We start from the raw sequence: 14,866 nt of genomic DNA on the forward strand, positions 1-14,866 counted from the left end.
TTATCAATAACAGGATCTAATCCATTAAGGTTGTACATGTATAACAATATTCCAAAATCTATTTGAAGGCCGTCTTTAAGGTATTAACTTCCGTCTTGTTGTTTATTTGTGACACCACATAGCTCTGTAGTCTGAATTATACTGATGTCTATTAGATGAATGGTTCACAAGGATACAAGAAATATGTGTCAAGAGCTTCACAAGGATACAAGAAATATGTGTCAAGAGTTATCTCCCCTGTTAAAAACCTTGACTACTGGTAACTTTCATAATTTCTCTCAATATGCAAATGAGTTATTACCACTACTTGAAGTGGAAATGTTTTGATAAGTACTTTACTCCAGCAGCAAGTGACAGTAGTTAAAATGGGCAGGTAAATCTACTTGCTTGGTATAATAGATACTGTCATTAGTTTTATGGCAGTTTTTCCATTGCACTCTGGTGGGTTCAAGTTTTGTATGTAAATTGAATGGTGGATTGGTTAAGTATGTTACACTATTCAGGGGATCTGAGTCACAAGGGTGCTATATGTAACATTTCAAATATGTCGAACACATGTGTTGAAAAATCTAATTCACATTTGCTCTATCTGTAATGACAAGATAAAAATAAGCAAATAAATAAAAAAGAGCAAGGCTATCATGAGGTGTCCCACCCTACCACAACCCTGCAAAGTTTGGATTTGAGTTATAATATTTTGGCAATATCAATTATTTGGTGCAATGTAATTTGCATATGAAGTCATATTTGAAAAAGGGGAGGTAACTACAAATATTCACTCTGGTATAATGATTTATACTTTTGCCATCTTTGGGTAATGGGTAATGATATAAAGCTACATAAATACTTACAGTACTGGAAATGTACTTATTTTAGGGATTAGTTTAATTATAGCACTTTGAAGAGCCAGATTTGATTCATGTACAGGCCTAAATTTTTAATAAATTGTACTTTCACCCAAAAATTTATTACATTTTTGTATAAGTATTTCTAAAATGGTATTGAATTTATTAACATTACAAATTACTAAAGGTGTACTTTTGAAAGCACTCTCAATGATAATAAAAATACAACAAAACGTCAAATTTAAAAAGGGGAGATAACTATTAAGATGCAATTTTTATATGCAAGTCAAAAATACGGTGTTGTCTGGTCCGTCATAAAGCTTTGCTTACGAGATTTAAACTTACTTCTTTCACACTTCATAACAATAACATAAAGATTGTTTTCCTGATATGCTGATTTATTCAACTTTACCCATATTTTTAAAACATATACCCTTGGCATCTTGATATTTGGATTTACATAGAATTCTTTGTTTTATGAGTGCTATCCCATGCTTATTTTCAGAGAAGAAGTCGTATATATGGAAATAGTCTAATTGACCCCCTTTGACCCCACCTCTCAGGCCACCAGGGGATCAGCCCGACCATTTGTACAATTTTCAGTCAGTACGCCATAAGAATGCTACCAGTCAAATTTTATTAAATTATGACCAGTAGTTATGGAGAAGAAGTCGATTGTTGACGGACGCTGCAGTATCACATAAGCTCACCTTGGTCCTTCGGACCAGGTGAGCTAATAAAAACAACAACCAAGAATCGTAGGTAAGATTGAGTGTAATTTTGATTTCACATCGCATGTACATGTACGTGCTAAATAGGTTTTATTTAAAACAGGACAGTATCATAGTAGGCAATCAATACACATTAAAGACAGCAGACTGTACAACTTTTATACTGATACAGATGTTATCATGGAATCAATGACGATATGCAAAAAGGCACAAAGGTACATGTTCAAGGCTTGTAAACCTGATTATTCAATAAATCACATATACCATATTCAACTCGGTAAGCTGATGAAGTTAGTGAATCATGAATATCAGAAGTGATATGGATGTAAAGGTTATTGTATTTTTGTCCGAAGCTTATAAATTGTTTATTTTGAGAACATCTAAAATGGAAATGGAGCAAATTACTGTTGTCACGTTGGATATGGTAAATGTTTTAGGAGTTAAATTGTTAATACCTTAGTGATCGGTGTCAACAAAAAAAAAAAAAAAAAAAAAATGATGTATGAATTTAAGTTGCAGCAGGGTGTGTATTTATATTATATACAAAAATGACATGAAGTGACATTATAAGATGGAGACTAATTTCACATAATGACAACATGCCGACACATCTGTTGCACTGCCTATTTATACATGCCCTCATATATAGCAAAATGCTCAGACATACAGGGCCCCCATATACATGTACAAAATACCTGTAATATTGCCTATAGCAAATGTATTACATTTTCTGACAATGATCTCGGATCACCTTCACATTTATACTGCTAAATCATTAGATAATAATGTCTCTAGTTATAATTTTAAAAGAGCAACTCAAGATTTTTTGCATCTCAAAGATCACAATCATAATGTCAATTTATCTTTATGGAATTCATGCAACATCATTGTCTAATTGTCTAATGGTCCTGAGAAAATATTCAAATGAAAATTGTTGATGTACCATCAAGCTGCCATTTTAATATTAAACTATATCAAAAAAGGAAAAAAAATTGAAGATCATCACATGCAGTATTTGCAGTAATTAGCGCCCAGGGTGCTTAAAAAATGGCAACCAATTTAGAAGGGGCGCTGATGAGAGAACTAAAATGTTGTCATAAAATCTAAACTCTAGCTCTAAAAAGAGTCATCTATATATCAAATCTCTGTGCTCATTAATCAATGTTACAGTAAAATTGATACCCCCAGTATGCCTTCTTTTTTATGACATGCATTATCACGTAATGATTCACATCTTAAAAGTGTCACACAGTTGGAAAACATCCCTGGCATGGGGACAGTTATAATTTCAATTCCTTTAGAAGAGAAGAAGGATGCTTATAGGAGGAGGGGCGCTAATGGAACTAATTCACATACCATGTGATACCAAATAAAGTTTTAGCAGGACTTGAGTATCTCCAGTGGTGATGGAAACTTACTCTATGTAATCTTCCTCATGAAATGATGTTACCATGGCATATCATCTTTTGATGTCATTTCATCACCAATAGAAACAATAGTCCCGCAGAAACATTATCAAGTATTAAGTGAATTGGTCCCTTTAGGACAAATATGCAAGTAGGCTGTCCCCTTGTACCCCCTATATATTCCTAAATTTACTGGCCATATATGCATTGTATATCAACAATGGTCCCTGATATTGAGACAACATCTACTGCTCTCATTGCTGATGTTGTTACCTCCCTTTGGTGCTGCTATGAAATAATGGATTTCTAAAATCTAAAATGAAATTTCACTACAAATGTTTAAAATGAAAATTTTTGCAAAATTGAACTTCATGATTAAGTATTGTGAAGATGTGCCTCATGATTTTTAAAATATTCTTCCACTCTCACTGTCCCACAAAATAGTAAAGATATAAAATGAAAATTTCTTGGTGATCTTATGAGTCAGCAAGGGTTGAGAGCGCCTACATTTGAAACTAATTCCTGTTTAGATATATACGTTTGTGTAAACATTCGTCTTGAGAAATGACAACGAATACAGCTAACAAGTCCTTGTGGGATCTTAACCTTCACCTAAAGAACACATATTGATATAAAGCAAGAGAAGAAACAAAATTTTAGGATCTTGTGAAATTTCAGTTGAAGTTATCTCCCTTTTGATATGTTCTACAGTTATCTACCCTGTGCAAAACATTGTACAGTTTGAGATAAGACAAATGTATATTTTGTGTGAGAAACAAAACAGTTATCTCCCTTTTGGTATGTTTTATTGAGTTTTAGAGTTATCTACCCTGTGAAACACCAGTTATCTCCCATGTAAGATGATAAGAGACATTTATCTCCCTTGTGAGAGAGTTATCTGCCTTGAGATTCTATGGAAAATGTCTAACTTGCAAGATGTCAGTAACAGTTGTCGCAAATACGCAATATTTTCAATTAACATTATTTTAGTTACGTACACATAATGTACACTGTAGTTAAGCATTGTGAAGATGTGCCTCATGATTGTAATTACTTTTATTTGTGGGGGATTTAATTTCGCTATATTTCTTATAAAAATAAAACAAAACTTAAATACGATATCTTCACCATTGTAATGTAAAGATTGACAAATATGATAGCCTGTGTAGCATATTACTGTGACAATTGACAATGTGCAATATTTCTACCAGCCAATAAGTATATTGAAAGAAAATCGTAAAATGTTCTGCTGCAAAGTTAAATATGTATACAGTACTTCAGTTGTAATTCACTCGACCAGTAACTTATCACCACAGACAAATGACACACATTCAACAAAGAAAACATAAACATACTCTGTATGATTATATGTAGTTACCATGTTTGACATAATTAGCGCCCAGGGTGCTAAAAAGATTAAAAAAAAGGGGCGCTTATTTGGTAAAGAAAATACATGTGGACGAAAAACCTCTAAAAAAGAGAACAATATTATTATAAATGTCGATATTATAAATATCAGACAGTCACAAAACCAAATTGTTAATCCATGGGATGGGGCAATTATATAATGTCAACTGTTCCAGAATATCTAGAGCGGAGGGGCGCTAATAGGGGGAAGGGTGCTAATTACGGCAAATACAGTATCCATTTTGGTATGATGAAACACATTCCAGATATCTTTGGTTGACAGTCACACAAAATTGAGTATATATTCAGTATATATTCAGTATATATACACAGGTGATCGGTATAGCTTTAAAAGCCAATGTAGTAGTTGATAGCAAGGCATTTTTCACTCGAAGTGAAGCACTGTCAATAAATACAATGTTGAAACTTTGTGTCATCTTTAGAAATCTTCATCCATTAATTCCTAGAAAATTTCAGATGCTGATCAGCTATCAGTTAAATAAACAGGCAGTGATGCTGAGTCTACTCAGCTGTCTGTCTTTTGTTAACATTTTTCTCAAGTCAGTTAAATGATAACAAAACTGATGTCAACAATTGGAAATGATCATCACAAACTTCTACAAATCAGTAGATGTTGAACAATGATATATAATATTACTCTAGCAGTGTTGCACCGTCATTTCAGATTTTTATCTTTTTTACTCATATAGATGTAGCACAATGATAAAATCCGACGTCATCCTTTGGATATCTCGAAAAATAGAAACAAGTTGATCTTGACCAACAAACTGGCTTTCGCAGATACTGGCCAAAATTGTCAAAATATCATATAAAGTTGAATTTTCAAATGGTCACTCCTCACATGATTTCCTTACATAGAGAATAAAGATGTTGGTCAGTCCTGAAGATGACCCGGTTACGGGTAAGATGGATCTCTCAAAGGGTCATTCTACGTGATCTCCTTACATAGACAATGTAGGACTCTGTCCGTCTTGAAGATGACCCCGTTAAGGGCGAGATGGTCCCTTGCCTCCACTTTGGCGTACTTGTTGATCCACAATGTACCAGAAGGTTCCAACTTAAATGAAACTGGCTCGAGTTGTCGTGACATCAAAGTATATGATGTAGACATGTCTAGACCACTAGACACTACAACACGGTCAATTACATGTCTGGCAATCAGCTGTCAATGGAATTAGTACAGAGGTTTACAAATCAATATGGCAAAAAAGTTATTTCAGTAATTTGTTACTATAACTGAAGTATGCAAACTACCTACACCCATCTTTGTAGGCCAAATAAATGTAAAAATTGAAAATCAAAATTTGCCATATCATCAATCAAAACAAATTTACGCTTATTGATAGAATATTTGAATAATTCCAAAGATCTATCATTTAAATGTATATGGATAACCTTTCAGTGAAATTTCTTTGGTTTAATAATTGCATATTTTTGGGAGAATTAAAATACAATTTATTCAAAATTTAGCCCTGTACATGAATCAAATCTGGCTCTTCAAAGTGCTATAATTAAACTAATCGCTAAAATAAGTACATTTCCAGTATTTTGATTTTACACACACCCTCTTTAACTTTTCCTTGTCTCTCATATAATCCTCCCTGGTATATGACGGCATCCTATAAAACCCGTCTGTTGTCGGGGCGATCACAGTCAGTTGTTTTCCTGGCTTCGGTAGGAACAGATCCTCCAGACCTGCTTTCTTAATAGCATTTGCAAACACCCTGAAACAATAAATAGAATAGCAATTGTTATAGAGAATTGATAAGTAAGCAATCGCATTACTGATGTTCGGTGTCGTGTGGGATTTGTATCCCCTAGGATGTGTGCCCTATGGGGGACTATTTTTTTATGTGACACCGGTACTTTAGTGAATTTAAAATCTATAAATGCAAAATAATGGCCTTTATAGATAAGTTTGACTGATTTTACATCAGGTTCGGGGTCGGAATTTATCAGATCCATAAGATTGATTTTTGTAGAATATCACATATTGACACAAAATACTTTATTCCAGTTCGGGGTCGGACTCAATGAGATCCATGAGGTTGATTTCTGGGTAAATATCAAGATATGTCAAAGAGTACTTACTCGAGTTCGGGGTCTGACTGGATGAGATCCATGAGGTTAAGTTCTGGTGGAATGAGAACTTTGTCTATGATGTGTATTAGTCCATTAGAGCTCTGTTTATCACCGTCAATGATATGGGCACTATCTATCGTTATGCCCTACAGGAAAAAAACAAACATATGTATGAATAAATTAAACGTACAAGTTATTGAGTAAACCAACTTATTTTCATGGCGACATTATTCCACGTTTTAATGCCTTACTAATTTTTGATGGTGATTTAATTTCATGATTTAGAGTCATAAGGTTCTACCTTACTGTGGTAAACTTTTTATCACAAAAATTAATTTTTACGATTTTTACTTTCCCGTGAAATGTGAGAAAATTTATCGCAGGCAAAAATCTGCTGGTTTACTGTATACTGTTTTTTTTTTTAAATATTAAATGAGAACAAATTGAAAACAATAGATTCATTCAATTTTGACATTTTCCAATTTTTCTGGTCATGTATTGATTTTCTTGACTTTAGCATTACACTGCTATAGTTTTGACCTTCACCTTAATGCACATTTTGATACAATTATATCGATAACCACATTGGACTTCTGTTTTCTTTGGTGATACATTTGACCTTGAACTCCGCTTTTATTTCCAAAGTGGAATTTCATATTGACCTTGATATATCTTGTAATGAACTTTAACCTTGACCCTTATCATACCCTAACAATTTATTTTGGGTTAGATTATGTATTCATATTGATACATCAAACTAAAAGCTTCCATTATTGCATATAATGACCTTAACCTGGCTTACATTATGATAAACGCCGACCTTGACCGTACTTACATTATGATAAACGCTGACCTTGACCGTACTTACATTATGATAAACGCCGACCTTGACCCTGACCGTACTTACATTATGATAAACGCCGACCTTGACCGTACTTACATTATGATAAACGCCGACCTTGACTGTACTTACATTATGATAAACGCCGACCTTGAGCCTAGCGTCTATACCCGTTCTCAGTGTCTGTTCCCCGACCAAAGAGTCTGTCTTCATTCTACCCTCCAAAGTGTGGTACTTAATCATCTGTTCTACTAGCCCTGGCTGTTCTTGTAAAGCCTCTTTGTAGATAGGAGACAGAGCTGAAACAATGATAGGTCAAGGGTCAAGTGGTTAAGGAAAGCCGGAGTACATGGAGAAACACTGCCCCAACCTTGTGACCATTTCCTATTGTCAATGACATAGATTCAAACTAAAATGTCTTATTTTTCTATGTTAATCTTAAAATTCAAATAGTAGTTCAATGGGTTTCTAGATTCTCACCTTCGAATGCTGCATCACTTGGAGCAAACCAGGTATATTCCTGTCTACTCTGGATCCAGTCAGCCAAGCCCGCCCGATGGACAAGTTCAGTCAGGCGTGTCAGGTCTAACTCATGGGCTACATGTAGGATATCTTTTACTGAAAACAAAAATAATGTCAGAATGTCAATCATGACCTCTACAGGTCAGACATAGGTCATGACCCTGACCTGTACAAACACAAAGTCACGACTTCCTGAACAGCAAATTAACAAGGTCATGGCCTCTTGTACAGCAAATCAACAAGGTCATGAACTCTTGTACAGTCAAAAAGGCCATAACCTCTTGTATAATACATGCACAAGGTCATGGCCTCTTGTACATTAATGAAAAACTTGTTTGAAACCAACACATGAAAAGTTTAGAACACAAGAGCTGTTGGAGAACAGCAAAGCTCGCCTATTCAGAAGAAGTTGGAGCTTAAACAATTGACGAAACAGAAACTTGCTCAAAAACTTTAACGTGAAATAGGACGCCAACGCTGACGCCGACGCCGGGGTGACAACATCAGTTCCCCCTATTCTTCGAATAGGCGAGCTAAAAATAAAAGTGGATATTAGATTTTCCCTTTGCCTGATGACTCTAAGTTTCTAAAACTAAAAATCATGAATTTATAATTGCTGATGACTCTACACCTCATTTTGGGTGACAGACTAGATATCCTACTGTATTTGGAAGAAGAACTTTGTTAATGATATGGATAACTCCGTTTGTCGTTGACGATCATCCTCCTCTATAAGTTTAGCGTCGTTGATGTAGTTACCGTTAAATTTACATACAAAGGCGAGAAAGCCTCCCTCCACAGTCATTAATTGGGCAGAGAGTACTGTGGACGCAGCACAATAGGTATCCTTTACTATGTGGTACTTAGAAATAGCTGCAACAGAGAAGGACAACACATGTTGGTAATAAATTGACAAGGTTTGGGTTGGTTTTCTTAGATGTGCAAGATATGTTAGTGGAGAACAGCCAAAGTACCCAGAGACAAGAGGCCCATGGGCCTTAATAGTCACCTGATATTTCATATATAATAGTTATGTCATTTACTAGCCAACGGATGTCTTTTGTTCACGAAATAGGAGCAAACTTCAAATCTTAGCCTACAGACAAAGTTTGATTAAGCTCAATTTATATTTACTTAAGTTATCGTGTTCACAAGGTCCTGTAATAATTATCAGTTCAACGGGCAACAACTCCATAAATTACTGTCGAATAAAGCTGATTTTCGAACTTGTCCGAGATCTTTCCAATGATTGTCTATACAAATAAAGTTTCATTAAGCTCAATGCATATTTACTCAAGTTATTGCGTTCATAAGAAATTTTATGAACGTCACACGACGCACAAAGACGGACAAAAGACTATCGCATTAGGTCACCATGACCTATGGACAGGTGACCTAAAAAACCACTAGTACCTGGTAAATGGAACTAACCATTTACCAATGAGTTGCATGATAATTTTTTTTTTTTTTTTTTTTTGTAGAGGAAACTTATGATTGTACAGAAATGATTGTACAGAAATGAGTTGTAGTTTAATTGTTTTTAAACTGATAGATTAGGATTGAATTCAACCTTTTAGCAGCACAAATAAAACGCTGTTAGAAAACAGTTTTTTTGGTCTAAAACACATAGTTTAGACAATTTATTTTCTGGTGAGATTAAATTTTGCACATATTGCTGGTGAGTAGGAATCGCAAAAAAAAAAAAAAAAAAATCACAAATATCTTTAGAACCACATGTATGAGTCTATATCAGAGAATTAAATCACTGTGAAAAATTTGTTGGGCATTCATCCCTGAAATTTCATAATGGACTGGTCTAGTCTTTGATTTAGAATAGTCTAAATGTGTCTTCAGGGGTGAATGAGTAAAACACAAAATTACGTCACCACAAAAATGTATTGGTTTGCAGTACTGGTAATTCTTATTTTTCTTCAGATAAAGATTTAAAAAAAAAAAACAACATAATTATCCTTAATACTTGAAGGTAAAATAATCTAAATATATTACTTGTTGCGACTTTTCTGTCATTTTTTATCCTGTTATTGAGATCTGTAGACAGACGTCTGAACGCCTTATCCTCAGGAATGAAGAGAGTAAAATGCTTGGATGTTTGTAGAGTATCAATCATATTGGCTTTGTACAGCATCTGAGAAAACTTGGTCAATCGTGGGTCACGGAGAATGACATCAGCAATCGATCCTCTGAAGTCTAGCGGGCGGATCAACTGTAGAAGAACATCACAGTAAAGGTTTAACAATTACATATAATCAGTATATTAACTTGTAAATGTTAATAAATTGTTCTGTCATACTTGAAACGGTTATCCCGCAGTTGCTCAGGAAAAGTTAACTCTTTTTTTTACAGGGGAAGGGAAACACAGCTAACATGCACTATGACGTCATCAATACATGAGGCAACATTTATGGAGCAACGTCATTAATTTTGACACATTACGACATTTCTATAATATAATGACGGTTTTTTGGAAATGTTTCCAACATGCAAGCCTTGGGTTGACAAGTCAATATCTTTCACTCGCCAAGTTGAGAATTCCTATTCTTCACTTGACATACTCATGTAAGATTCTGTTAGTCACAGTTTATATGGAGCATAACTTGTCTTTTTTCTATATATAGTAAATGATACCTTAGTGACCACCTCTGTATAAAGAACACCAGTTTAATAAGATCACTTTTCTAGGATTCCAAACGACCCATTTCAACCTGTGTATAAAGACCTCTACCTCTGTATAAAGAATACCAGTTTAATAATTTGATCACTTTTCTAGGATTCCAAACGACCCATTTCAACCTGTGTATAAAGACCTCTACCTCTGTATAAAGAATACCAGTTTAATAATTTGATCACTTTTCTAGGATTCCAAATGACCCATTTCAACCTGTGTATGAAGACCTCTACCTCTGTATAAAGAACACCAGTTTAATAAGATCACTTTTCTAGGATTCCAAATGACCCATTTCAACCTGTGTATAAAGACCTCTACCTCTGTATAAAGAATACCAGTTTAATAAGATCTGTATAAAGACCTCTACCTCTGTATAAAGAATACCAGTTTAATAAGATCACTTTTCTAGGATTCCAAACGACCCATTTCAACCTGTGTATAAAGACCACTACCTTAATATATAGAATACCAGTTTAATAAGATCACTTTTCTAGGATTCCTAACGACCCATTTCAACCTGTGTATAAAGACCACCTGACTTTAAAGACCATATTTCCTCTGTCCCTAGGGTGGTCTTTATAGACAGGTTTAACTATGTATATATACATTGAATGTACAAGTGAGTTTTCCTACCCTGTCAATCACATGGACAATTCCGTTGCTAGCCATCTGGTTGGGTACCATAATCCGAGCACAGTTTACTGTAGATACCTGTTAGAAAACACCAAATTGGAATCAGTTTAGAAAAATTGAAGATTCTGTTTCTCATCAGAAGAAAATATTTGTAAAATTTATGAAAATAGCAAAATAATAAATTGCAGGTTTTGTCACAATGTTTCTAAAACTCTGGATATAACCTTGTTTCCTTTGCATGGCAAAATGTTATGACATCACAGTTCAACCAATCAGAGGTGTTGTTACATTCTTCTACCCACTTCAACAAATTAAAATCTGTCTTCATCTACAACCAATCAGAGGTGCTGTTACATTCTTCTACACACTTCAACAAATTAAAATCTGTCTTCATCTACAACCAATCAGAGGTGCTGTTACATTCACCTCCCCACCTCAAAAAATCATAAGTGTAGCTGAATTAAAATCTGACTCGTTTTACAACCAATCAGATCGAGGTTTGTTGCATTACCCCCACTATCAACCAATCAGAAAAGTTGTTACATCCCAACGCTACCTATGACCTACCCCACTTGGATACTTGTTTATGCGGAGCTTCTTCTCCCCGTAGTACAGTGTCGGTATTTCCTGTTGTTTTTTAAAGTTTGTGTAGTTATATCGTCCAGTTACGACATGATAATGTAGAAGTGAAGGAGCGTGGTATGTCCAGGGGTGGAGACGCTGTCTAATAAATAAAATAAAAGTAACTAAATTATCTTTTTTTTAATGAAATTCATCTTTGCCTACAATGGCTCACATTTTATTCAATTCAAAATCTCATAACATTCAGTAAAAGCGATTAAAGATCACGTTGCACACTTATGCAAGGAATCTGCTATATCAACCAATAAGAGTTACTGAACAGTAAATTACAATAGATTTCTGGTAAATTGCTCCTGAGAAGTAATTGCTTCTGATATAAATTTTGATTACTCATATTTTAAAATCTTGTCATGGTGATTTGTATTTATAAATGTTTCTACTGTATGAGATGATTATAGAACTAAGCTTACATATCATCGTAAGTAAGGTTCTGGAAGGCCTTGTCTATCGGGACGAACACAGTAAATGCTCCCTGGTACAGTAAGTTTCCTTCCAGCTCTGTGTTAGTTAGTAGTTTAGGGAACTTCTGCAGAAGTAACTCCAGCGTGGTTTGCTTCAGGTTTTGAAGTGGAGCCACTGTTAAAACACAGAAATTTTATCACATTTTAAAGTCCGAGGAGTTACCATGGAAACATATAAACTGTTTCCATAGATATATCCAAGCTAGTTACCAATAGACACAAAAAAACTTTTAGCATAAAAACATAAAATCAAGATGCCAGAGACATATTTAAAATATATGGTGCATAATATCTATGACTATATATATGTAATGGTCACAAAAAAAATGTTACCATGAAAACGGGACTGGTTACCGGAGCCTAAATTGTCAATAACATGCCAAAGTTTCAAAGGGGGGATAATCTAGTATAAGAATTCTGATCAGAAAACTTTATCGATAACTTAGGTCTGGTGGTCATTCTACATGAAAACACACAATATATGTACTGGTTCATACGACACAAACAAGCCAGTTACCATGGACACATAACATCAGTTATCAAGAGGCTATCATACTAAAGCAAGTTATTATGGTTACACAAAAAATACTGAAGCAATTTGTTTGTTTTCAGATTTTTTAATTTTGATACAGGAGTGAGGTGTAATAAACCAAGGTTATCACCTGTGTCTTTTGGCCAATTTCATTTTAACTAAGCTCTGTAAAACTAACTAATCCAAATTGAAGGATTATTGCATCATGCATGTTATTCCTTGGCCAAATGTTTTATTCTAGCTTAATTTACCTGGCAATCTCCTACATTTTGGCTGTTGTCTATGTTTGATAATGTTAATTTCTTATATATTCTTATCCAAGGATCTTCTGTAGTTGGGAAGGGTGGGTTTTTTTTTCTTTTTTTATTCTTCATTTTTTTTCCCCAATTGAATAAGGATTTACAATCATGATACATTAGGTAACGAGATCTTTTTAATTAACTGTATTCTTCGAACTAATTAAGATCATTTTATAAAGACGGACCTCATAGTGAAATGGGATTATACTAAGCCATCTCCTCATTCTTATGGTGATGGGAACTCTTATTTCAAAGACAGATATATAACACTTTCATTACACCCCATGATGCTCCTAGATTCTGTTTCAATTTCATCCAAATTCAGTTACTTACAAAACTTAATTAAGCATGTGAAGGAATTCCTTCCGTTTTTAACATTCCAATTTTTTACTGTACAATTTGGCGAGCATTAGGTGCATATTTTATGTCTGCGTGACTGCATCTCTTCCTCACACATGACCCTGCCCTAACACAACTACCCCCCTTGTATAAGCAACATGAGAACACCCAACTCAAAATGTCCTTCCAAACATTTCATTTTGACATTTTACATTTTTAACAAAAAAAAAAAAAACATGTGTCATTTGATTTAACCAATTAAGTAATACAACCCTGGATATATATTCCCAAACTAAAGTTATGATAACTATTACCATATTTAAGCATTGAACTACATTCAGTTGGCAATTATGGAAGGATAATGCCAAATGGACATCAGTTGGCAATTATGGAAGGATAATGTCGAATGGACATCAGTTGGCAATTATGGGAAGATATATGCGAAATGGACAAAGATCGAATTTAAAGAAGCCTGCAAGCACTTTATCCTCCCGTAATTAGCAAACTGAAAGTTTAAAAATAAAAAATAAAAATATTTCGAGCAGCGTCCCAATGATAATTAATGACATCAAAATAAATAGATCATCAAATGTTTTTGGAAAGGTTACATAGTAGGATTGCAGTGAAAATGTAAATATACTGCAATGAAAATCGTTTTCCATATTTGAAGGTACTGCATATGATCCAGTACAAAATACTGTAAACATACTTAATTTAGAGCAAGATGATTTAAATATGAATTTGTGTGGGCTCAAAAATGGAGAAGGATCAACACTTATAGGATTGAATATAGTATTTCCATTTCCTTTTTTTTTGTTCCACTCCTGAGCACTCACTTTTGGCCCCGCTCCACCTCACCCCTCTTACGACCTTTCCAGTCAAGCATACCTTACAATCGCAACTCTGTATTACCTGCCACAGTTTAATATCATTAAACATCTTTTACACCAGGTGAAAATTTCACACTACAAGTAAACAATTACCCCCATTGTTTAATTGAATTTTTTTAATCCCACCTTAAGTTTTTAATTTTTATTTTAATAGACCTCGAATTGAAAAGGCAGTGTGTTAGATCGTTAACTTTTCCCGACTTTACCTATTTAGTTACTTTACCTTATAAAACACTTTGAAACAGATGATATAATAATTCTCTTATTTCTTTATGTCGCTGTTTTAACACTTTAAAATGAATATAGATTGGGAAATTGGATTAGATTAGTTCAAATAAAGCGTCTGATTTTACAGATTAATTTTAATGTTTAGGCCTGAATACATTCTTGCCTGTATGTGGACAGATGAGGTTTGTGTAGTGGGAGAAAGCTTTAACCTGTAGTAAGTTAGGTACCAGGGTAGTCACTGGTTTACCGCCTTCATGGCTCCACCTATTTCTAGGCTTTGTCAAACTGACTAAAGTCAGGG

At 34.4% G+C, this 14,866-nt stretch overlaps 1 pseudogene; it reads right to left on the reverse strand.

The window, feature by feature from the left end:
• Window positions 1–1,601: 1,601 nt before the first annotated feature.
• LOC138328484 (periostin-like) overlaps window positions 1,602–14,866 on the reverse strand; it is a 52,650-nt pseudogene continuing 39,385 nt past the window's right edge.

The sequence above is a fragment of the Argopecten irradians genome, chromosome 7 (genome assembly GCF_041381155.1).
Source record: "Argopecten irradians isolate NY chromosome 7, Ai_NY, whole genome shotgun sequence".
Classification (NCBI taxonomy): domain Eukaryota; kingdom Metazoa; phylum Mollusca; class Bivalvia; order Pectinida; family Pectinidae; genus Argopecten; species Argopecten irradians.